The 23,393-nt window shown below is 44.9% G+C and overlaps 1 protein-coding gene across 20 annotated transcripts in view; it reads right to left on the bottom strand.

The window, feature by feature from the left end:
* Window positions 1-23,393, bottom strand: part of MAP2 (microtubule associated protein 2) — a 468,623-nt gene that overhangs the window by 377,822 nt on the left and 67,408 nt on the right. Inside the window, exon 1 of one of the 20 annotated variants that reach the window (XM_061607842.1) lies at window positions 6,529-7,033. The exons of the other annotated variants lie outside the window; for them this stretch is intronic. The gene's annotated coding sequence lies outside the window, so the exon portion shown is untranslated. Of the gene's footprint in view, window positions 1-6,528; window positions 7,034-23,393 lie in introns of those variants that run through there. 20 annotated transcript variants of the gene reach the window in all.

The following is a 23,393-nucleotide window of genomic DNA, read 5'->3' as shown; positions in this document are numbered from 1 at the left end:
CTGTTTTGAATGTCAAGAGGTTCAGGGGGCAGGTAGCCATTGGTTCAAATGGCGGGCCTGTTAACGCCGTCAGCACCCAGGTAAGGTTCCAGTTTGGAAACCTGTGAATCATTGGTGGGGAAACCAGAGTCACCCCTCTTAAAAAAGTTTAAGGAATGGGTTGGAGGAAAGCGGGGGGGGCAGGCATAACAAAATGCTACTAAGAGCTGCTGCTTGTCTCTTGATTGTGGCTGCGCTGAGACCCTTATCTAGGCCCGACTGGAGGAACCCTAGGGGACCCCTGACATCTCGAGACCAAGGTTCCACCATGTTTGCAGAGCACCAGGACAAGAAAACCTCCCACGTGGACGAGTAAACCCTACTCGTGGACTGTTTACGCGAGGCCAGTAGCGTGTCAAGCACTTTCCCCTTAAAGCCCTTACCACTCAACCACAACCGCTCAGTCTCCAAGCTGTTAGCCGGAACAGCTCTGGTCGAGGATGGCAGACTGGTCCCTGAATAAGAAGATCCGTTCGAAAGGGTACCTGCCAGGGCGTCTCGACTGACATGTTCAGTAGGTCCGGAAACCAGGGACGTCAAGGCCAATAGGGTGTCACTAGAATAATTTCCGCCTTCAATGTCTGAACCCACTGGATCATGCGTTGTATTAGCCCAAATGGAGGAAAGGCATACAGGAGACCTTGTGGCCACTGTGTGACTAGTGCGTTTGTGCCCTGAGCCTGGTGACAGATTTCTTGTGAAGAACCTGTCTAGCTGTGTGTTTGCGGGTGTGGCAAAGAGATCCACTACCGGTTCTCCCCACCTGCGCACCACCTGTTGGAAAACTGCTGGGTTCAGTTGCCATTCCGCTTCCTTGATGGCTGTCCTGCTGAGCCAGTCGGCTACAAAGTTGTTTGTGCCCGCCAGGTGTTCGGCCTGCAGAGAGGCAAGATACCACTCTGCCCATTTGAACAGACACTCCGCCTCGAGCATTAGGCCCTTCGATCTCTTGCCCCCTTGTCTGTTGACATAAGCTTTCACAGATGAGTTGTTGGTGCGTATGAGGAGATGCTTCCCCTTGATCTCTGGAACAAAGGCCTGTAGGCCCAGTCTGATGGCCCGTAACTCCAATATATTTATATTGAGCTCCACCTCCATTGCAGACCATGTACCCTGGGCTACATTGTGGTCCAGGTGAGCCCCCCATCCATACAAGCTCGTGTCTGAGGTCATGATTATGCGTGGAGGATCTTTCAGGTTGACTCCGTGGGCCAACCTCTGAGGCTCCAGCCACCACCAGAGTTCTGTTCTTATTGTCGGAGGAACGGAGACCGAGCGTCTGTGTTGTAGGAGAATTGCCTCCTGGTAGGGCAGAAGGATCCATTGTAGAGTTCTTGAGTGAAATTGGGCCCACTGAACTAGGTCGTATGCCAACACCATGGACCCCAAAAGCCAAGCTAGCCTCATCAGGTCCAATGCTGGTGAAGCGACTGCTTCCGGAAGCAACAGCTGAAATTTCAAGGCCCTTTCTTCGGTGAGCCTCATGCAGAAAAGTTGCATGTCCAGGACCACCCCCAAGTGCGGAATAGATTGGGATGGGGTCAGCATGCTCTTCTCCAAGTTCACTATGAATCCCAGCCCTTGGAGCCATGCTACAGTGAGATGGGTATCTGTGTGTGACTGGTCCCTGGATGGTGCTCTCACCAAGATGTCATCCAGATAGGGATGCACGCATATCCCCATTGTTCTGAGATGTGCCACCAGAACAACCAACACCTTGGTGAAAACCCTCGGTGCTGAGGAAAGACCAAATGGCAAGGCCCTGGACTGGAAGTGTCTGTTGTCGTATGAAAACTGGAGAAAGCGTCTGTGCTGTCTGCAGATTGGAATGTGTGGATATGCCTCGGAGAGGTCCACAGAGGTCAGCCAATCCCCTTTTCTTAGAGCTGCAGTTATGGAACGAAGGGTTTCCATTTTGAAGTGTTTCCTGGCCACCCACCTGCTGATCCATTTGAGGTCCAAAATAGCCCTTGTACTGCCATTCTTTTTGTCGACTAAGAAAAAAAATGAATATACCCCTGATTTCCTCTCTGAGGGAACTACTGGCTCTATTGCCCGGATGTTCAGCAGGTGCTGAATAGCTTCCAGGTAGCGCAGGTGCTTCTCCAGCCTTCGAGACCTTGGGGTGGGTTGAAACCGGTTGAATGGAATGTGAACAAACTCTATGGCATATCCCATGGACACCGTGTCCAGCACTCATTTGTCTGAGGTGATGCCTCTCCAGCGGGAGGCAAACTCTAGAAGCCTTCCTCCCACTCTGCAAGAGCCCTCTGGGAACCGCCAGTCAGGAGGAGGGGCCCTTTTGGTTCCTCCCTGAGGAGAATGAGGTGCCTCCCAATTTAGTGGAGGAAGCGTGTCCACCCCCTCTGTCTTGTCTGCCCCAGAGAGGCCTGTTGGAAGGCTGACTGCGAAATCTAGAGAGCTGTTTTGAGGAACGAAAAAACTGGTTCTGCCTGCCCTTCCTTTCCTCTCTTCTGGCCATAGGGAGTGCTTTCTTCTTGTCCCTAGTTTCCACCAGGTGAGCCTCTAGAGGCTCCCCGAATAGCTTACAACCTGAAAAAGGTAGGGCAGTGAGGTGGGTCTGTGACCCTGTGTCCACTGCCCACTGCCTGAGCCAAATGTTACGCCGTGCCACAATGGAGGCAGCCATAGACCGCACCGCAAATTAAGAACATAAGAACATAAGAAGAGCCTGCTGGATCAGGCCAGTGGCCCATCTAGTCCAGCATCCTGTTCTCACAGTGGCCAACCAGGTCCCTGGGGGAAGCCCGCAAGCAGGACCCGAGTGCAAGAACACTCTCCCCTCCTGATGCTTCCGGCAACTGGTTTTCAGAAGCATGCTGCCTCTGACTAGGGTGGCAGAGCACAGCCATCACGGCTAGTAGCCATTGATAGCCCTGTCCTCCATGAATTTGTCTAATCTTCTTTTAAAGCCATCCAAGCTGGTGGCCATTACTGCATCTTGTGGGAGCAAATTCCATAGTTTAACTATGCGCTGAGTAAAGAAGTACTTCCTTTTGTCTGTCCTGAATCTTCCAACATTCAGCTTCTTTGAATGTCCACGAGTTCTAGTATTATGAGAGAGGGAGAAGAACTTTTCTCTATCCACTTTCTCAGTGCCATGCATAATTTTATACACTTCTATCATGTCTCCTCTGACCTGCCTTTTCTCTAAACTAAAAAGCCCCAAATGCTGCAACCTTTCCTCGTAAGGGAGTCGCTCCATCCCCTTGATCATTATGGTTGCCCTCTTCTGAACCTTTTCCAACTCTATAATATCCTTTCTGAGATGAGGTGACCAGAACTGTACACAGTATTCCAAATGCGGCCGCACCATAGATTTATACAACGGCATTATGATATCGGCTGTTTTATTTTCAATACCTTTCCTAATTATTGCTAGCATGGAATTTGCCTTTTTCACAGCTGCCGCACACTGGGTCGACATTTTCATCGTGCTGTCCACCACAACCCCGAGGTCTCTCTCCTGGTCGGTCACCGCCAGTTCAGACCCCATGAGCGTATATGTGAAATTCAGATTTTTTGCTCCAATATGCATAATTTTACACTTGTTTATATTGAATTGCATTTGCCATTTTTCCGCCCATTCACTCAGTTTGGAGAGATCTTTTTGCAGCTCTTCGCAATCCCTTTTTGTTTTAACAACCCTGAACAATTTAGTGTCGTCAGCAAACTTGGCCACTTCACTGCTCACTCCTAATTCTAGGTCATTAGTGAACAAGTTGAAAAGTACAGGTCCCAATACCGATCCTTGAGGGACTCCACTTTCTACAGCCCTCCATTGGGAGAACTGTCCATTTATTCCTACTCTCTGCTTTCTGCTTCTTAACCAATTCCTTATCCACAAGAGGACCTCTCCTCTTATTCCATGACTGCTAAGCTTCCTCAGAAGCCTTTGGTGAGGTACCTTGTCAAACACTTTTTGAAAGTCTAAGTACACTATGTCCACTGGATCACCTCTATCTATATGCTTGTTGACACTCTCAAAGAATTCTAATAGGTTACTGAGACAGGACTTTCCCTTGCAGAAGCCATGCTGGCTCTGCTTCAGCAAGGCTTGTTCTTCTATGTGCTTAGTTAATCTAGCTTTAATCATACTTTTTACCAGTTTTCCAGGGACAGAAGTTAAGCTAACTGGCCTGTAATTTCCGGGATCCCCTCTGGATCCCTTTTTGAAGATTGGCGTTACATTTGCCACTTTCCAGTCCTCAGGCACGGAGGAGGACCCGAGGGACAAGTTACATATTTTAGTTAGCAGATCAGCAATTTCACATTTGAGTTCTTTGAGAACTCTCGGGTGGATGCCATCCGGGCCTGGTGATTTGTCAGTTTTTATATTGTCCATTAAGCTTAGAACTTCCTCTCTCGTTACCACTATTTGTCTTAGTTCCTCAGAATCCCTTCCTGCAAATGTTAGTTCAGGTTCAGGGATCTGCCCTATATCTTCCACTGTGAAGACAGATGCAAAGAATTCATTTAGCTTCTCTGCAATCTCCTTATCGTTCTTTAGTGCACCTTTGACTCCCTTATCATCCAAGGGTCCAATTGTCTCCCTAGATGGTCTCCTGCTTTGAATGTATTTATAGAATTTTTTGTTGTTGGTTTTTATGTTCTTAGCAATGTGCTCCTCAAATTCTTTTTTAGCATCCCTTATTGTCTTCTTGCATTTCTTTTGCCAGAGTTTGTGTTCTTTTTTATTTTCTTCATTCGGACAAGACTTCCATTTTCTGAAAGAAGACTTTTTGCCTCTAAGAGCTTCCTTGACTTTGCTCGTTAACCATGCTGGCATCTTCTTGGCCCTGGCGGTACCTTTTCTGATCTGTGGTATGCACTCCAGTTGAGCTTCTAATATAGTGTTTTTAAACAACTTCCAAGCATTTTCGAGTGATGTGACTCTCTGGACTTTGTTTTTCAGCTTTCTTTTTACCAATCCCCTCATTTTTGTGAAGTTTCCTCTTTTGAAGTCAAATGTGACCGTGTTGGATTTTCTTGGCAATTGGCCAGTTACATGTATGTTTAATTTAATAGCACTGTGGTCACTGCTCCCAATCGGTTCAACAACACTTACATCTTGCACCAGGTCCCGGTCCCCACTGAGGATTAAGTCCAGGGTTGCCGTCCCTCTGGTCGGTTCCATGACCAACTGATCTAGGGAATAGTCATTTAGAATATCTAGAAACTTTGCTTCTTTGTCATGACTGGAACACATATGCAGCCAGTCTATGTCCGGGTAGTTGAAGTCACCCATTACTACCACATTTCCTAGTTTGGATGCTTCCTCAATTTCATATCTCATCTCAAGGTCTCCCTGAGCATTTTGATTGTAGGGCATCCATGGATGCGTCAGCTGACAGGGCCGAGGCATACGCCATTTTCTTTAACCCATCCTTTACAAATTTTGGGACATTGTCCCATGCCCCAAACTCTTCGGCCCGCATAAAAACCGCTCTGGAGAAAACTGAGGAAGTGGTTGCAGCTCTGAAGCTGACTGCATCTGCTTCAAAGCTCCTGCGAAGAGCCCCTTCGACTCTCTTGTCACACTGGTCCTTAGGCCCCCCCTCCCCTTCTGTTGGGATCACTGCAGAGCTAGCAAGTGCAGCAATAGGCGGGTCCACTGTGGGAAAACGCAGTCTTGTCATGATCCTGTCGGCAAAGACGTAATGTTTCTTTCCCCACTTGGCAGGTGGCTTTGGTTTGCATGGTGATGACCATTCAGCATCCCACACGTCATCAAATGCCTGGGGAAAGGGAACTGAAGCCTGCTTAGTGTCCATGGAGGGGAAGGCCTTTTTTGCACCTGCCGAGGCTGACTGAGTGGGTGCATCGCCTCCCACCTCAGTCTCTGGCAGTTGCAGCACTCTACGGGCCTTGGAAAGGAGCGGCTGAAAAACCTCTGGAGCAAAGAGTCTGGGTTGCGTCTGGGTGACATCTATTTCCTCACCAGAAAGCTCCCCCTCTTCCCTGTCCTGCTCAAGTAGGTCTTCGGAATCTGGCAGCACCGCCTGTTGGATAGGGGCCTGCCTGGGTGACTGTGCCTGCGCCTGCCGAGCCTGAGCCATAGAGGATGAGGAACCTGCATGAGCCTGTTAGGAGGATCACCTTGCTACCCCCCCAACGCACTATGACCAGGAGGCTCCTTGTCACCCCTTGGTGCATCCTTAGCCAGCTCACTATGTAAAAGGGAGGTGGGTGGGGGCAAGCCCCCCGCCTCACGGCTTGATTGGAAAGGGAAGAGGACCTGGAATGGCTGTCTCTCAAAGGTGAGCTGCCATGCCTGTCCTCCCTGCTGGAGTCTGTGGAGGACGATAAGCGCCTCCGCTTTCCCCTGTGGGAACACTTCCTCGAATGTCTGCACTTCTTACATTTAAGTGCGTGTCAGAGAGAGCCACTGATTTCAGAAGCAATGAACTCCTTAACCCAGTTCATAAACTTGGGAAACAGAGTGGGGGGTGGTGGAAACATCCATACCTTCGTTTAGGAGATTTATCCTCCTGTTGTCTATGCTCTGAGATGGAGAGAAGACTGGTTGGAGTAGCTCCTCTAGGGGTCCCTTGCCTCCCCCATGTGGCAGGGCTCTTGGTGGGAAGGTGGGGAGGAAGCGGGTGAGGCCATAATATGGCAGCCTTGACTCCCTGACACTGAGGGAAAAGTGTGGGAAGTCGCTTCACAGGCAAGCCGTGTTAGCGGGCGCTGCTCAACCCCCTGCTGAGACATTCTCGGATGACGAGGCAAGCCTTTGGTGATGGGGGGGAGCCAGGAGCCGCGATCCCGCTAAACGCGAGCGTTGCAGAAACGCGGCTCCGCGGAGCGAGGGGAGAGTCTCCCGTCTGGGCTGTTACTGCTGGTACGCTGCAGCTAGCCGCGCTCCACCCTTCTTCAGCCTCCGTTCCAACGCCTGTGAACCCAGCTGGGTTCAGCCTAACTTCACAAGCCCCAGACCCATGGAGTGAAGGCAGGGAAGGGGAGGGAAACTGGCAGGGAGTAAGTAAAACAAACGTAAGGAGAGGAGAAGATTAGCATAGGAAAAGACGCTAAGAGGGAGAAGCAGAAAACAAAAGGCAGAAGCTCTGAGATTAGAGAGGAGAGAATAACACCCGACCTTCACTGACCGCAGGCAGGGCCGGTCTGGAGAGAGGGACTCCTCCTCCTCCAGGAGAGGATACCAAGAAGCTTAGAGACCCTGCCTGTCACGACCAGTAGGAGGAGTCATCCCTACTGAGGAATGTCCTCCAGCACTATCTAGCAAACATGGGCTACATTTTCTCATTGAAATTAAGAGTATCATTCGTAAATATGCAGTTATGATTTTTCGCACTTAGAGGAATCCTCATTTCCTTACAGGTCTTGATTCTTGGTTGGTGATGGGTCTTTTCTTCCCTTCTATACTGTTCATTAAAACTGGACTGTTCCTACCTACTGGCTTCAGAAAGGTATTTTCTTTACTTTGCCAGGACACTGGGAGTGAAGGGCAAGTTCAGAGGTCCATTCTGGGATCCTCTTTTTATCACTTATGTAGCTGTGAACATGTTTTATTTTGGGGTGGAGTGTTTAGCAGCTTTGTTGCTCCTTTTTGTAACTGAGGCTTTGTTGCCTAAAAACTAACACCTAAAAAGGGTTTTTAAAAATATAACCATCTCATGTTAATTAACTTACATACACAAGCACATACTTGGCATATTCAGACAGTGTATGTATCTTTTCACACCAACCACACATATGAGTGAAATCTGTCATCTCCATGAATTTTAAAGCTTCCTAGTGTAGAATGAAAAGTCATGATTCACTAAAAAAGACAATAATGCTGAGAAAAACAGAAGGGAGTGGAAAAGAGGAAGGACAGACAAAAGATGGATTGATTCCAGAAAGGAAGTCACAGACCTGAACTTACAAGATCTGAACAGGGCGGTTCATAACAGACGCTATTGGGGTTGCACCTGGAGAACGTATTTCCTTTTAAAAGTGATGCAGCTGCAGAAGACAATGAAGATGTGATTCTTCCTGCCCTATTCTGCCACTGGCCTCCTTCCTCACCTGATGTGGCAAAGAGGGCTCTATTCTACCCAACTGTAGGTGGGGAAGAAGTCAGGAAGGAAACCCACTGAAGAAAGCAGTAGGAGAAGCCATAGCTGCACTGGTTCCTACAGTGACATATGGGAGATACTTCTCCTGGTTTTACATATACAGAAGCATGAAAAAGCTCTTAGAGCACATGATTTCTATGCTTTCTTAGGTAAGCAAAAATGTCTAATACATTAACTGGGATATAGACTAAGAGGTGATTTCAAATTCGGAGCATCAGGGCGCACTAAGGTGGTATGGCAAGCAGCAGCACCTTGTCCAATTGGCAACAGAGACTAATAGAAGCACGTTAACATCTGGTTCCCCCACTTATTTGGAGAAGAGTTTTTAACTTTATAGTATTTAGGTATAAGGCACTTATCAGCTGAATTTTTACATGACTCGGTGGACAATGTAATTCTCTGATCGGCAAGTAAGTTTTAACAGGGACCATGCTTTGAACTGAGCAAGGGTTGAAGAGCCAACAATGTTGCTCAACCATACAGGGCCACTCCTGCATCAAGGTATTTGCTAAAAGGCTTTGACAGAGTTCTTTCTTTATATCACTCAGCTGTGCAAAAGCCCAGATGCAGGCCTAGTTCTCAGGCCCAAACTAGACAAGACTATGGAGATCCCTGATGAAATCTCCCATCTCTTCAAATATTTCTATATAGCAGCCTGCAAAAGGGTGGGGAGGGGGGATTTGGTTTGGAACCACAGCATTGGCAGAGGTGGTTAACTCCGTGAGCTCCGTGACTCCGAAGCTGTATGAATTGCTTTCCTCTTGCTGTAAGGGATTCCCACCTTGTGTTTTTTTTTAAACACAGCTAGGGATTTCCCATTGCACAGATGAAGGATGGCATGTTAATGCTGCAATCCCTAGCAGCAGAGTCTAACTGAGACAGTCCTACACCTTTCTCTGTTCTTGTCTAGAGGAAGCACTCTGTTAAGTCCAGGTCCCCACCCCTGACTCATTCAAATGACCGGCACTGTGTCATTGGTTTGGCTTGCAGCCACTTTAGGTGTTGAAAACCTGGCACATTAGTCACAAACCAATCAGGTATCATTAAGGCTGCCAGCTTTTAAGTCAGCCCCTGTCACCATTGCTTTTACAGCAGCGTGATGCTGCTCCATACCATGAAAAGAGTCACCTCCTGATTTCTCAAAAGCAAACTTCTGTTAAGGGGACAGGGACAGGACAGGCTGTGGGGTTTTTTTTGGCCGTTTAGCAACCCAAGGTGTCAGTCTTAGGTCTCATGCCTTGGAATACTGGTAATGGAGAAAAGTTGCAAAGCGGGGGGGGGATTTTGCAGCTGCAGAGCCACTGCAAACGTGACTAAAAGAAGATAACTGTATAAAGATAGTAAGATGGAGCCTTGCAGCCGCACCCTCTCTAGAGAGCACTGGCAGAAAAGCCATGGCAATAAGAATTCTGACTGGAACTGACTGTCATTTGTTGAGATGTTCAGTGGATTGCTCATGCCACTGGCTATTATTCTATGACTGTGACCAATGGTTAGATACACATTCTAATTAGATAAAGAAGCAAGCAAGTATAAAAATTAGTGGGATCCCTGCTCTATTGCTCTTCTTTGCCAAAAGATGTTACACTGAGGAAACCTTTAAGGGGTGTTCAGAACAAGATTTAATATACAATGTTAGCAAGCTGTTTCTTTCAAGGTCAGTGCTCAAATAGAAATAAATCATTATATGCATACAGATCACATTCATACCATACATTTATTCCACTATTATTCCACTTTAAACAGTCATGGCTTTCCCCAAAGAATCCTGGCAAGTGTAATTTGTGAAGGGTGCTGGGAGTTGTTAGAAGTCCCCTATTCCCCTCACAGAGCTGCAGTTGCCAGAGTTCCCTGGGAAGAAGAATTAACTGTTAAACCACTCTGGCAATTGTAGCTCTGTGAGGGGAATTGACCAAAGACTCAATTGCTCAAAGACTGGATAGGCACATCTCAAGCATCCCCCTACCCAATACACAACAGTGTTTTCTTTTTAGTTAAATCTCTCTGACAGGACCCCAAGAAGAGAACCTTTCAAGTTGTACTTCTTCCTCTCTCTGGGCAAAGTGATAATGGGCTTAAATACCCATACACCTCCTCTGGTTTATTAACTTTTATCTTCATTGGAACATCTTGAAGAACTGTGCGTACTCTAGGCATGGACTCTATATGTTGCTGTATGGCCAATATCTGGAAGAAATCTAGATGTAAATCGAAGAAGATTAGAATGGTATGTGCATGGTCTCTGTCCCTTAATTCATGTCTCATACCCCTGAATTATGTCTCATACCCCTGAATTATTGGGGTGCTGATTGCTTCTGCACACCGTTATTGCTTAGCAGTAACTTAAGCAGTAACTTAGCAGTGCTTAAGCTGAAGAGCTTAAAGCACAGACCTTCTGACATTATTTGGGAAAGTTGTTCAAGTAATCAAAACAATCCAGCTCGTCCCACAGCTTTCCCAGGTTTTGAAGGGACAGTCAAGTAATTGGCTTACAAATGTTCTCTCTTTTCTTATGTAAACAAAGCAGTCAAAACAGGAAATTATGCCTATGGAGGGAAAAGTTGCAGTCCCAGACCAAGTGGTCACACACACAGGGTCAGGAGACATCACCAAACATCACCTGAGAGGAAAACCAGCAACCTAGATGATGGGAAGCTAATGGTCTCATAGGAGTAGGGTGCCCCCTCCCAGAGGGTATTTCAGGTATAAATAAGGGGCCCCTAGATTGGGGAGATTAAGCCTTAGTGGGGGCTAAAGAAGCCTCCAGATACCAACAAGATTAAGCCTGATGGGGGCTGGAAGAAGCCTCGCAATAACATTGAGCCTTAAGGGGCTGGAAGAGCCTCAAAGTAACAAGAAGATAAGAGCCTCAAAGAAGAAGACTTAGCAGCCGTAATGCCTCCCAAACTTCCTCACCAAGCTGTTGCAAGGTTTCAAGCTCACAGGGCAAACATAAGACAGGAGGGGGGAGGCAGAGACCTGCTAGCTATTAGTTTCACTTTAGTGTTTTACTGCTTGCAAATGACAGTTCCATGTAACAAGCTTGCCTTAATAAATCCTTTCGCTTCTTCACCACCAGACGTGTTCATTGCCTTTTGAAATTTCGAACTAACTTGTCTTGTGCTTGTTAGGGAAGGCATTTGACGATACAGTTGCTGCTGGTTTTAACCTATAAAGCCTTGCACGGCATGGGACCACAATACCTGATGGAACGCCTCGTATGAACCTACCCGTACACTACGCTCAACATCGAAGGCCCTCCTCCGGGTGCCTGCTCAGAGAGAAGCCGGGAAGATGATGACAAGAAAAAGGGCCTTCTCAGTGGTGGCCCCCGAATTATGGAATACTCTTCCTAATGAGATACGCCTGGCGCCAACATTACTATCTTTCCGGCGTCAGGTAAAAACCTTCCTCTTCTCCCAGGCTTTTTAGCATTTTAGCATTTTAGCTTTTAGCATTTTTAGCATTTAGCATTCTAACATTCCTGCATTTTACTATTTAATATATATTCAACATGTGTTTAATTTTGTCTTAACTTCTGTATAATTAATTTATTTTAATTGATGATATGTGGTTTTTAATTGTATGCCACTGGTTTTGTTTGTTGTGAACCGCCCAGAGAGCTTCGGCTATGGGGCGGTATATAAATTTAATAAATAAATAAATAAATAAATAAGCAGTAAGATAGCTAGATGCCACCTTTGTATTTTAATCTACTTTGTACTCTGCTTACCTTTAATCAGTACTTCTCTTGTTATTTGGAATACTGGTGGCTGGCCGGTTAGATCATGACAGTTTCTGTCTCACAAGCTAGGGAGTGAGAGGAAGGAAAGACTACCTCTGAAGTCCAACAGCAACTTGCAAGAGTCTGCTGGCAGTTTATTAATTCTCAGGATAAGGCTCTGAAGGCTGTGGATGCCCCTGCAACCTACTAGCTTAGAGGCTTATAATCAGGGTGGTGGCAGTACTACCTAAAGCATGGAGCCATGGGTGGCACTTTATGTCCCAATTGGGTGGATATACACAGATGGCTCCGTGAGATGACCACCCCTTCTGACTGATTCGCCAACTTGGTTGAAATTCTTACAAGGTAGGGAACAAGATCTTGGAAAAGGACAGAATTTCCTGAACGTCTCAATGTCAAATCTGTCTGCACAGATTTTTTTCTAATTCCCGTCTTGATGAGAAGCAAGTTTCCCCAGCCCAGTTCCACTAAAAATCCAAATAATTCTTGCATATTATATCATTATTATACACATTATGAATAATGTGAATAATAATAAAATAATAAATAAATAAATAAATAAGTAAATTATATGTATATTATATGCATATTCACTGCAGGTTTCCTAAAGTAACCAGCACATAAAACAGATACATACAACAGTTCATATAACTGCATAACAATACATAGGTATTAAATATAAATAAAATTATACTGCAGAAATATAGTAAGTATTCCACACACATTATACATGTAATATATATACTTTTTGCATATTGTCAGGGTTTTTTCATCTTATGTGGCTTGGACATAAATAGATGCTTGATATAAGAGGTAGTCTGATACAAGCAAAGTTCAACTGGGTTAGAACTGGCAAGTTCTCTGTATAAGCCCCTTTAAAATGGACTCCTTTGCTATCCCTAGTCTTGGAGAGGAGGGGAAACTCAAAGGTTCAACACAAAAGATGCAAATCTCAGCAACCAATCTCATATTCCCCCACTCTCTTTGCAGTGGAGTAATTAAAATCTATGGAAACAAAGAGCTAAGGTTCCAAATCCCTGATGTTTCAGTAAGGAAGACCTATAATTTGCTTAGATAAAAATGCTACCATTACTTATAATATGCTCCAGCTGGTTCTTGTACAGTTGGCATGGTTGGTAAAATAGAATTTACATAGGTTGGCTGAGGTGTGAAGATGTTGAAGGAAACACCAATGGCAAGAATGTTCCTCCTTGACTTGAGCCAACACAATCTATGAGTGGCATCATTTGGGTTTTCTTTTTATTCTTGAGAACATTGGCCAAGTTTGCAGCGGATTCAAGAACGCTCCTTGCCTTGTTCTTCTCCTCCCACATTCTTGGGCACTGACTCTACATTATGTAAGGGCTGGGTTGAAAAACCAGTACCACAATAGCTCTGGGGCATCTAAACAATGGGGATATTTTCTCTTCAAGAAAGTGCTTCTCCTCCCACAAAAGTCAATGACATCAGTGGAAGAGAAGTCTCAGTTTAGGAAGCTGCCAAGCTGGCTGCATTAGAAAAGTTATCTCTAAAGTACCAAAAGAGAGGCAACTTGAAGCTTCAGTTGCTTTGTGTGTTTAAGTGCGAAAGTGAACTTAAAGAAATGCAATACAATGCAGTATGGAACAATAAACACTAAAGGAAGTTTCAAAAAATTCTCCCTCATCACGCAGGCCCAGCTAGCCAGTCAGCAACTTATTGCAAATTGGCATCTGGTCAAGGCCGGCACCAGAGGGCATCCAGCTTGGGCACTGGCCAAGGGCCCCTGCGGCCAAGAGGGCCTCCTCCTTAGGGTGGAAGGGTAGAACTCCTGTTCCATGTTCCCATTCAAATCTCAACCCTGCTGCAGATCACAGAGAGTGAGCTCCAAGGCACCCCCCTATATAGACTGCATGGGCTTCAATAAGCCTACACTCATGCCCCACCTACCTCTCCCGTTGCTGTGTGTGCAGCATGCGGACACCTATCATCAACCAAGATAGTGGTGGAGGTAGCATAGTGCCCATGCATGCCATCAACCAAGATGGCAGCAGAGACATAAACCCCTTAGGGAAGCCTCCACTGCCATCTTGTTTGATGGTAGGCATGCACACACAGCACATACGGCATTCAGATAAGGCGACAGGAGAGGTAGACGGGGTGTGCGGGTGCCGTGGTCCCGGGTAAGGCTGGAGCCCAAGGGCCCCATCATGCCTGGTGCCAGCCCTGCATCTGGTGATCAGCTTGGGCTACAGATTGGAGTTAATGCTCATGTTTTGTGATTGGGCTATGGCACCTGTACAAGCGAGTCATTAGTCTCGTTAACAATGAATGGACACATTTTGGGTCTATATTTTAGAGGAAGGCAGGTAAGTATTAAACTCCTCAAATAGTAACTTCCTCCTCTGTTAGTAAGGTACTTACACCCCTGCCCTGTTTAGGAAAGCACCCTCCTCTCCCAAGCTGCGGTTTGACCAGCCAGTAAATCCCTGCGTAAGGATGCATGAGGAAGTTCCCAACATCAGTACCAATAATCTTAACTAAAATTTTATTGTGCTTTCCATGGCTTTTACTGAACAATAATAATATTTAACATGACACAATATATCAAAAACGTTACAATGGGCTCCTGCTGGAAGGAAGGGCGGGATATAAATCAAATAATAAATAAATAAATATAGTACAATATATTTGCATATACAACCAGGGCAACCAATCACATGAATAATACACTACTCAATGCATTATCTAATTTTTTCTACGTGATAAGACTATTCCCAACTGTCTAATCGATTGTGCCGAATTTGTTTTGTTTTATTTTGGGGTGATTCCATAGTGATCAATGTAACATTTCTAAGCTTCCTACATAATATTTTATACTTAAGCTTATGTTATTTGAACTCCAATTAACATGATTGATCTTCCCTACAAAAATAGATCAAGAAAGATGCCACAGGTAGTTTAAATGCTTTCTTTTTATTGTGTTTTAAAATATATGACCAATATAACAGTTTTGCAAACTGAAGAATTTATCTGTAACTTGGATAATTGTATTTTCTAAAAGTATGAATAATTAAAAAAAAAACATCTGCAGCAATATATATAAAGAGCCAATGTGGGCAAGTGTCAAATGTATGCTAATATTTACTGGAAACTGTGGAGAAAAGGTTTTCTGGCAAATGACTTGTTACCAACATAACGTGACCAATATAACGTATGACAAATTATTGCCAGACACCCACAAATAAGCCTCCAAAGCAAGACTTTCTGCACATGACATTTTACTATATATTCAAAAATTGCAGGTCAGCATAAAGTCCATGTGAGAAGTTGCAATGCCCGCAGGAATTTACACTTGGCTTTGAAACAACTTAATGATTTCTTTTCAACCCAACATTTATAATTTGCAGGGAAGACAAATTTCACGGAAGTCCCCTTTTTTGAGAAAACTTAAGGGACTTTTTAAGAAAGATCATCAAACAAATTTTCACAACTGATTTTTTCCAACAAATCTTCTTTTCAATTTCCCCACCTCAAACTCAACAATAACAAGGTTGCCAACTGACACAAGCCCTTCAGTGGATGCTTCTGCTTCTGTGCTTTCTTTCAGGAAAATCAGATTTCCCATCGGAGCATTATTCCCTGTATTTGTGGTGTTTATCTGTTATCTGAGGAGGGCAAGTGAGCTTCAGCTCCTGGGGAGAATTTTTGTATCTCTAGATGACCACACCTAGTATTCAGCCTAGCTAGGGAGAGCCAAGCAAACTGGGCTCCCGTCCTTGATACATCTTAGGGGAAGCTAGGGGAAGCTTCTACAAGCTTCAAGAAAGGGGATGGAGGGCTAGTAGAGAAATATCAATACTACACTTTTCTAAACCACACTAAGGTTGATGTTTACTGATAATTAACGTTAAAGGGTATCTAATTACTAAGTATACTAATTCCTGGGAGGAAGGGTGGGATTCAAATATAATAAATAAATAAAAACATATCTATCTTCTAAAAGCAATAACATATTTCCACCCACCCTTTATCTCTTCAGGTTGTAAGCTTCTTGCAGACAGGGGCCTGTCTCTTTTTGTAAAACTCTGTAAAATGCCCTGCATTGATGGTAAGGTACAAATAAGGCTGACATTTTCATGGAATTGCCCTTTTACTAAACTGTTTTTCAAACGTTCAGAAGCTTTCAGTCTTAGTGTTTCCTAATGCACAGAGAGTCACACCACCAATCTTCCCCAGCCACCAACGTTCCCCAACCCTCTCTCCAGAGTGGAAGAGAAAGTAAGGGGGGGGGGAGAAATGGAAGAAAACATATTTGTGATTCTGTGTGAGTTATTCTCATTCTCCAGTTATGAGGCCCATTGTATTCTCTTTGGAGATAGTTTAAAACTACCTCCAAAAGCCCCAGATGTCCACAAAACATGTCTGCTCTTTTTCCTTCTAATCAGGAGCTATCAATTTTGTTTTAGCTGGGAATGATAAACCAGGACATCACACTTTACTTGCTGGAATGTGCTACTGAAGGTTTGTTTATTTCTCTGCTTTGGATTTATACTGTGAATGGATTCTGGAAAGGCCCCATATTTAACCAAAATTCTCATGACTATTTTCCCATTTTTGCTTCATTATCCAATTCCAGCAGCAACACCTAAGCCCTACTCATGAATTACTCACATGTATTTACCTATACCCCTGATGACACACCTTACTCTTTCAATCACCATGTGTTGTGTGCAAAGAAAGCCAATGCGCATGCTCCTGGCTCACAAGTAGGGGCCCCTGAGTGACTAGGTTGGTCTTCCAGGTAGCTTAAAGGATTTTAAAGGTAAGCAGAAGTGTTGGGATTTGTACAGTCATATCTAATTTGATACAATTATTTTACTGTGCTGGGACCATCAAGGGGCAAGCATTTCCACCTGCCTTGCCCCCCACCCCTGCTTTTAGTGACATTTGTTTGGGGACTGTCCTTTACCAGGAAGATGAATGTTTTTGGTTTGCTGTTCCTGTTTTTTTAGCTTTTCCGTTATTGTTAGTTTTTATTGTTAGTCTCTTAATGTTTTGATGTTTGCATGCTCTGCTTTGTACGTCGCTTAGAGTGGCTGACAATTCAGCCAGATAAGCGACTAATAAGTCGAATAAATAAATAAATAAATAAATTTGATGGATTGTCAATCCACATTCATAACCAATACAACTACAATCCCATTGGGATAATTTCCCTAAGATTTCCTGAATTGTTGCCATTGAAATGAATGATTGCTTCTCGTTCGGACTTCACAGTTAGCCAAACTACGGCTTACCAAGACTATCTGGGCTCTCGGAGAGAAGCCTGCAGCCACTGTGCTCCTCCCGGGTATTTTTTTACTTCTGTGCCATGCTGAGGTAAGTCAAGGCCTGGCTTAGTAAATTGTCCAAAGTCAGACTCATGATTAAGCTCTCTGCTCATTAACCATGAGGTCCATTCTGTAGCATCAGCTACGCTGAAAAACCAACTGCATCGGCTCCTCTTGGCCCTGAACAGTTTCTATTCCAGCAGGTCATTTCAAGAATACCTTCTGTGTAACCATAAGAACTGGTGCCTTCCCTCCCCATCCCTTTTTGTGTCGTGTCTTTTAGATTGTAAGCCGAAGGGCAGAGACTGTCTTGTTTTAATTGAACTGGGAGCCTTTTGGCTGGAGAGTGGGGTAACAAATATTTTTTTAAAAATAAAAATTATACTCATGTCACATTAAAGGAAGCAAAATGGCATTCTACACTTTGCTTCAGACACAAGTGGACTATGCAGCTGTGTCAACTTTGCTACTGTTGGAATAGGCAAATATTGCATGGTCACTTTAAGGGATATTTGGGAAATATCCCATGTACCTGTTTACCATGACGTAACTTCCTAACGGGTGGGGTTTAGTTACCTGACTTCCTCCTCCTTTGTCCTGGGGGATGTTTAAATAATCTCATTTGCTGATCTTCCTACCTTTGAGAGAGGCCCCATGGCAAGATGCTCTCTCTGAGAGCATCCATTACTAAAGACCAAGATGGACTGAGTCTATTTTTTTTCATCTAAGCTATAGAGCCTATGTTCCTAACATATGAAAGGTCGTAAGTAAATATTCTTTTCTTTTATCTAAGAAGATTGTGTCTGTTGTTATTTATATAGAGAAAGGTGGGGCTGGTTTATATTCTCATTCTGCTGCTTGTATTTTTACAACTCTGCTAAGAAATAGGACCAACCAAATTAGTTCCTATTTCTGTGTGTATTTTTTTTCATACCGAACAGCTACTTCCATTAAGCAGCATAATTACCAAATGACCTGGGGCCATCACTTACAAGGCCTGTCCCTGATCCACTCCAATGGTGACCACCAACAATTTCATTCATGCAGAGCGTTTGGGTTCACAGTATGGCTGGTGTGTGCAGGAAGGTCACCAAGAGGATGCTGAACTTTGTGGTAAAAGTAATATATAGGGCTGCTCTAAGAATACAGAAAAAAATTGAGATGAAGTGGTATAAAGGAAGAAGCTCATGGTCCCAGTCTAGTAGTTCATGTCTCCCTAGGGAGACAGACACACCTCCCACTAGTCGGGCGGTATATAAATTTAATAAATAAAAATAAATAATAAATAAAATTTGAGCATCATGTGTCTAGATAGTTCTGAAGCAGAGAAAGATAACCCATAACTGCATTTGATAGGCAGCTTTAACTTTTTAACAAAAAGAAATATGCACCATGAAATTCCACTGGCATTTTCCGTACGGGTATTATCTTTAGTTTTCCTTCACTTAGCCTCACAACAAAGAGAAATGTGCTGAGTCACACCACAGAAACAACAAGTGTGGGGAATTAAACTCAATCCTTATATATACTTCTAAGAGACTCTGGAAAAATGGTTGCTAAGGAAGGGGTGGGAAAGCAAAGGATTAGAATAGCTAGGCCTTTTCCAATATCCCCCAACTGACATTTCATAAAGATGTACTTTATTTATTTTTTTCCATCTGGCATACCTTTGACTGCCTGGTCTAGTAACAAATCAGAATGACAAAAGCAAAATTAAATAATATCCTCTGACATTTTCCTTGCAGTCCTGGCTCTCCCATACCCAGGAGTCAGAGAAATATGCCATTGTTCAGTAAAAGCATACAGTATCAGAAAAATCAAAGGCTATATGACCTGGAGCAATTTCACACTTATTTCCCCTTAAATTAGTTTCTAGTCAACATAAAAAGGCAGCTGTTGGAGAACAACAGACTGGTACGCAAAAGACATATAACATTCATCAATTGTCAACACCTTCCTATTTCTAAAGCATGGCCATCTGTTCAAATGCTCACATTAATTTAAAGTCTGCCAGAGTACGAAACACAGATTAATAAGAACAAATGGAAATCCATTTTCCAGTCTCTGCTCAATTCCACTGAGGATGCTTTATTTTCACAATGCAGAATGTCTGAGTTGTATGTGTGTGTGTGTTTTGTTTTTCTGGCACCCCATGTAACCAATGGCTTGACTCAGAGTCACCTGGAGCTATTTAATCTGCTGGGACTAGGACTCGGGGCACTGTCATGGTGTCGGTGGTGTTTTGATGTTGGTGTCCATCTACTATGCCACTCCATCACATTCTTAGCACACAGGAAGGCCTGCTGAATGATCTGTCTTGTTTGTTCCCTTCCATTGAGCTGCACTTCCTTCACCGTTGTTCAGTGACTCTGGCTAACCCAGATACCTACATGTAATTCTAGGCCACCTTCTAGCTCTTGCCTGAGCAAGATGTTGAGGGTTCTATCCTGCCTAAACAGAAGCCAAGCCCCCACAAAATATATTTCCCTTCCCCTCTCCCCTTGTAGCCCCCTACCAAACATTGTGGGTGTTTGTTACTGGGCTACATAGTAAGAGGGATGAACTGTCCAAAATTGGGTAGGGGTATCTTGTGCTCCACTGGCACAAGATTCTTCCACCAGATTTCAGTCAATCCCACTGAAGCCCTGGATATCTCAGCCCATCATGTTTAGTAGGTCCCACTATCCTCTGAAGAGATTTATTTGGGGGGGGAGCACGGGGCTGCAGGGAAAAGAGGAAGAAAAAGATCTGTTGTGTGAGCTGCCTTCCTCTTGGGCAGCATCAGCTACAACCCTAACAGTATGTTCTCAGTTCCTGCTCCATTGTTCTTGGTCCACTTCTAATTGTCTTCTCATTTGCTCCAGCCTGGCTCATTCTTTCCTTCCAGTGCCCGTTAAAAATTTAAACTATTTATTTATTTTATTTTATTAATTAAACTTATATAGCGCCCGACTAGCAATAGCTCTCTGGGCGGTGAACATCAAAAAAATACAGTAAAATTACACAATCTAATAGAACAAAGTATATAAAAACTGTACACTCTAAAATCAGATACAACAGTTTAAAATTAAGTCGACTTAAATTAAAATGCCTCAGAGAAGAGGAAGGTTTTAACTTGGCGCCGAAAAGATGATAATGTCGGCGCCAAGCGCACCTCCTCGGGGAGACTATTCCATAGTTCGGGGGTCACCACTGAGAAGGCCCTAGATCTTGTCACCACTCTCCGGGCCTCCCTATGAGTCGGGACCTGGAGGAGGGCCTTCGTAGTAGACCGTAGTGTACGGGCCGGTGCATATCGGGAGAGGCGTTCCAACAGGTATCATGGTCCCGCGCCGTATAAGGCTTTATAGGTTAGTACCAACACTTTGAATCTGGCCCAGAAGCATATTGGAAGCCAGTGCAGGCGAGCCAGAACAGGTGTTATATGCTCCGACCGCTTGGTTCTTGTTAGCAGTCTGGCCACCGCATTTTGCACTAGCTGTAGCTTCCGAACCGTCTTCAAAGGTAGCTCTACGTAAAGCGCGTTGCAGTAGTCCAGATGCGAGGTTACCAGAGCATGTACCACTGATGTGAGGTCCTCCTTACTCAGATAGGGACGTAGCTGGGCTACCAACCGAAGTTGGTAGAACACATTCCGGGCCACCGAGGCTACATGAGCCTCAAGTGAGAGGGAAGAGTCTAAAATGACTCCCAGACTACGAACCTGCTCCTTTAGGGGGAGTGTAACCCCATCCAGGACAGGGTATATATCCACCATCCGATCAGAGAAACCATCCACCAACAGCATCTCAGTCTTATCAGGATTGAGTCTCAGTTTGTTAGTTCTCATCCAGTCCATTGTCACGGCCAGGCAACGGTTGAGCACATCGACGGACTCACCTGAAGGAGAAGAAAAGGAGAAGTAGAGCTGCATGTCATCAGCATACTGATGACAACGCACTCCAAAGCTCCTAATGACCGCGCCCAACGGCTTCATATAGATGTTAAAAAGCATGGGAGACAAAACCGAACCCTGCGGGACCCCACATTAGAGAGCCCACGGTGTCGAGCAGTGTTCCCCAAGCACTATCTTCTGGAGACGGCCCGCTAAGTAGGAGCGGAACCACTGCCAAGCAGTGCCTCCAACTCCCAACTCCACAAGCCTCTCCAGAAGGATACCATGGTCGATGGTATCGAAAGCCGCTGAGAGGTCAAGGAGAATCAACAGAGTTACACTCCCTCTGTCTCTCTCCCGACATAGGTCATCAAACAGGGCTACCAAGGCCGTCTCAGTGCCAAAACCGGGCCTGAAACCCGATTGAAATGGATCTAGATAATCGGTCTTGTCCAATAGCGCCTGGAGCTGGTCAGCAACCACTCGTTCCAAGATCTTGCCCAGGAATGGAACATTCGCCACTGGTCGATAGCTGTTGAAAGCCTCAGGGTCCAAGGAAGGTTTTTTCAGAAGTGGTCTCACCGCCGCCTCTTTCAGACAGCCAGGGACCACTCCCTCTCGCAAAGAGGCATTAATCACTTCCTTGGCCCAACCAGCTGTTCCCTCCCTGCTAGTTTTTATTAGCCAAGAGGGGCAAGGATCCAGTACCGAAGTGGTTGCACGTACCTGTCCAAGCACCTTGTCCACATCCTCGAACTGAACCAACTGAAACTCATCTAACAAAACATGACAAGACTGTGTTCCGGACACCTCATTAGGATTAACTGCTATTAAATGGGAGTCTAGGTCCCGGCAAATGCAAAGGATCTTATGCTGGAAGTGCTCAGCAAACTCATTACAGCGGGCCACCGATGTATCTGCCATGTCCTGTAGGCCTGGATGGAGTAGACCACGAACCACTCTAAAAAGCTCCGCTGGGCGGGAGAGGGATGACTGACTAGTGGCAGCGAAATGTTGTTTTTTCGCCGCCCTCACCGCTCCTACATACAGCTTGGTAGAAGCACGAACCAGCTCATAAACTGACCTGATTCTGCCTCCCTTCCTTTCCAGGATTAACAGCTGCTACTTTTCAACATAGCTCCTACATTCTGCTTGTTGTATACATAGGGTTGCCATATTGCCCGATTAGCCGGCTTTTACCCAGATTACAGCCCTGCTACCCGGCGCCCACTTAACCCGTTAGGTGGCCTGGATTCGCTGGGAGGGCACTGAGTTGCAGAGAAGGAGCTACTGTGCCTTTCAGTCTGTATCAACCGAATTAGCTGATAATGCTGAAAGCGCATAGGAGTTCTGTTTGCCTCTAATCAGTTTCGTGTCACTCAGTTGATAAGAAACAATGAAACTGACAAAACAAAAAAACCATCCCCTTCTCCCTTAGCTTTAGCAATACTCTGGAGAGAGTAAACATCCTTCCCTCTGTGTGTGTGTGTGTGTGTGTGTGCGTGCACGCACATGTGCACACTGAGCTCCGTGCCTTGGCAGACCACAGCCCCCAACCAAGCAACCAGGGATGGGGGAGTCACCTCCAGAGCAAAGCAGCAGCAGTAGCAGCAACTTTTGCTTTAAAGTGTCTGCAGCTTCCACCCACTTTCCTCCTCCTCTGGCCTGCCCAGCAAGTTGGAGGTATGCTTTCCCTTCTTCTCCTCTCCCCTCCACCGGATTCGAGCTCCTCTCTCTTCCTAGGAGGCTGGTGGTGGTAATAAAGTCTCTCTTTGTGTCTTGGGTGAAGGCAGCCTTTGGAACCGGGGAGGGGGGATTATTTATTTATTATTTGATTTATATCCCACTCCTTACTCCCAGCAGGAGCCCAGGGCGGCAAACAAAACCACTAAAACACTTTAAAACATCATAAAAACAGACATTAAAATACATTAAAACAAAACAACTTTAAAAACATTTTTTAAAGTTTTGAAGACATTTTTGTTCTAAAAAAAGGTTTAAAAACATTGTTTAAAAAAAAGGTTTAAAAGCATATTAAAAAGCAATTCCAACACAGAAGCAGACTGGGATAAGGTCTCAACTTAAAAGGAATTGCCCAGCTCAGACCAGTAAATGGATCACCTGTTGTCTGCAGGTCTTGCTTTCCTTGAAATCTCTCTGTCTGTCTCTCTCTCTCTCTCTCTCTCTCTCGTGTGTGTGTGTGTGTTTTCAAAATTGAGAGCCAGTGTGTCATAGTGGTTACAGTGTTGGACGAAGACCCGGGAGACTATCCCTACTCAGCCATGAAGCTTGCTGGGAGATCCTGGGGCAGTCACTGTCCT

The sequence above is a fragment of the Rhineura floridana genome, chromosome 2 (assembly GCF_030035675.1).
Source record: "Rhineura floridana isolate rRhiFlo1 chromosome 2, rRhiFlo1.hap2, whole genome shotgun sequence".
Taxonomy (NCBI): Eukaryota; Metazoa; Chordata; class Lepidosauria; order Squamata; family Rhineuridae; genus Rhineura; species Rhineura floridana.
Note: the sequence above shows the minus strand (reverse complement) of the source record. Positions and strands in the feature narration are given on the sequence as shown.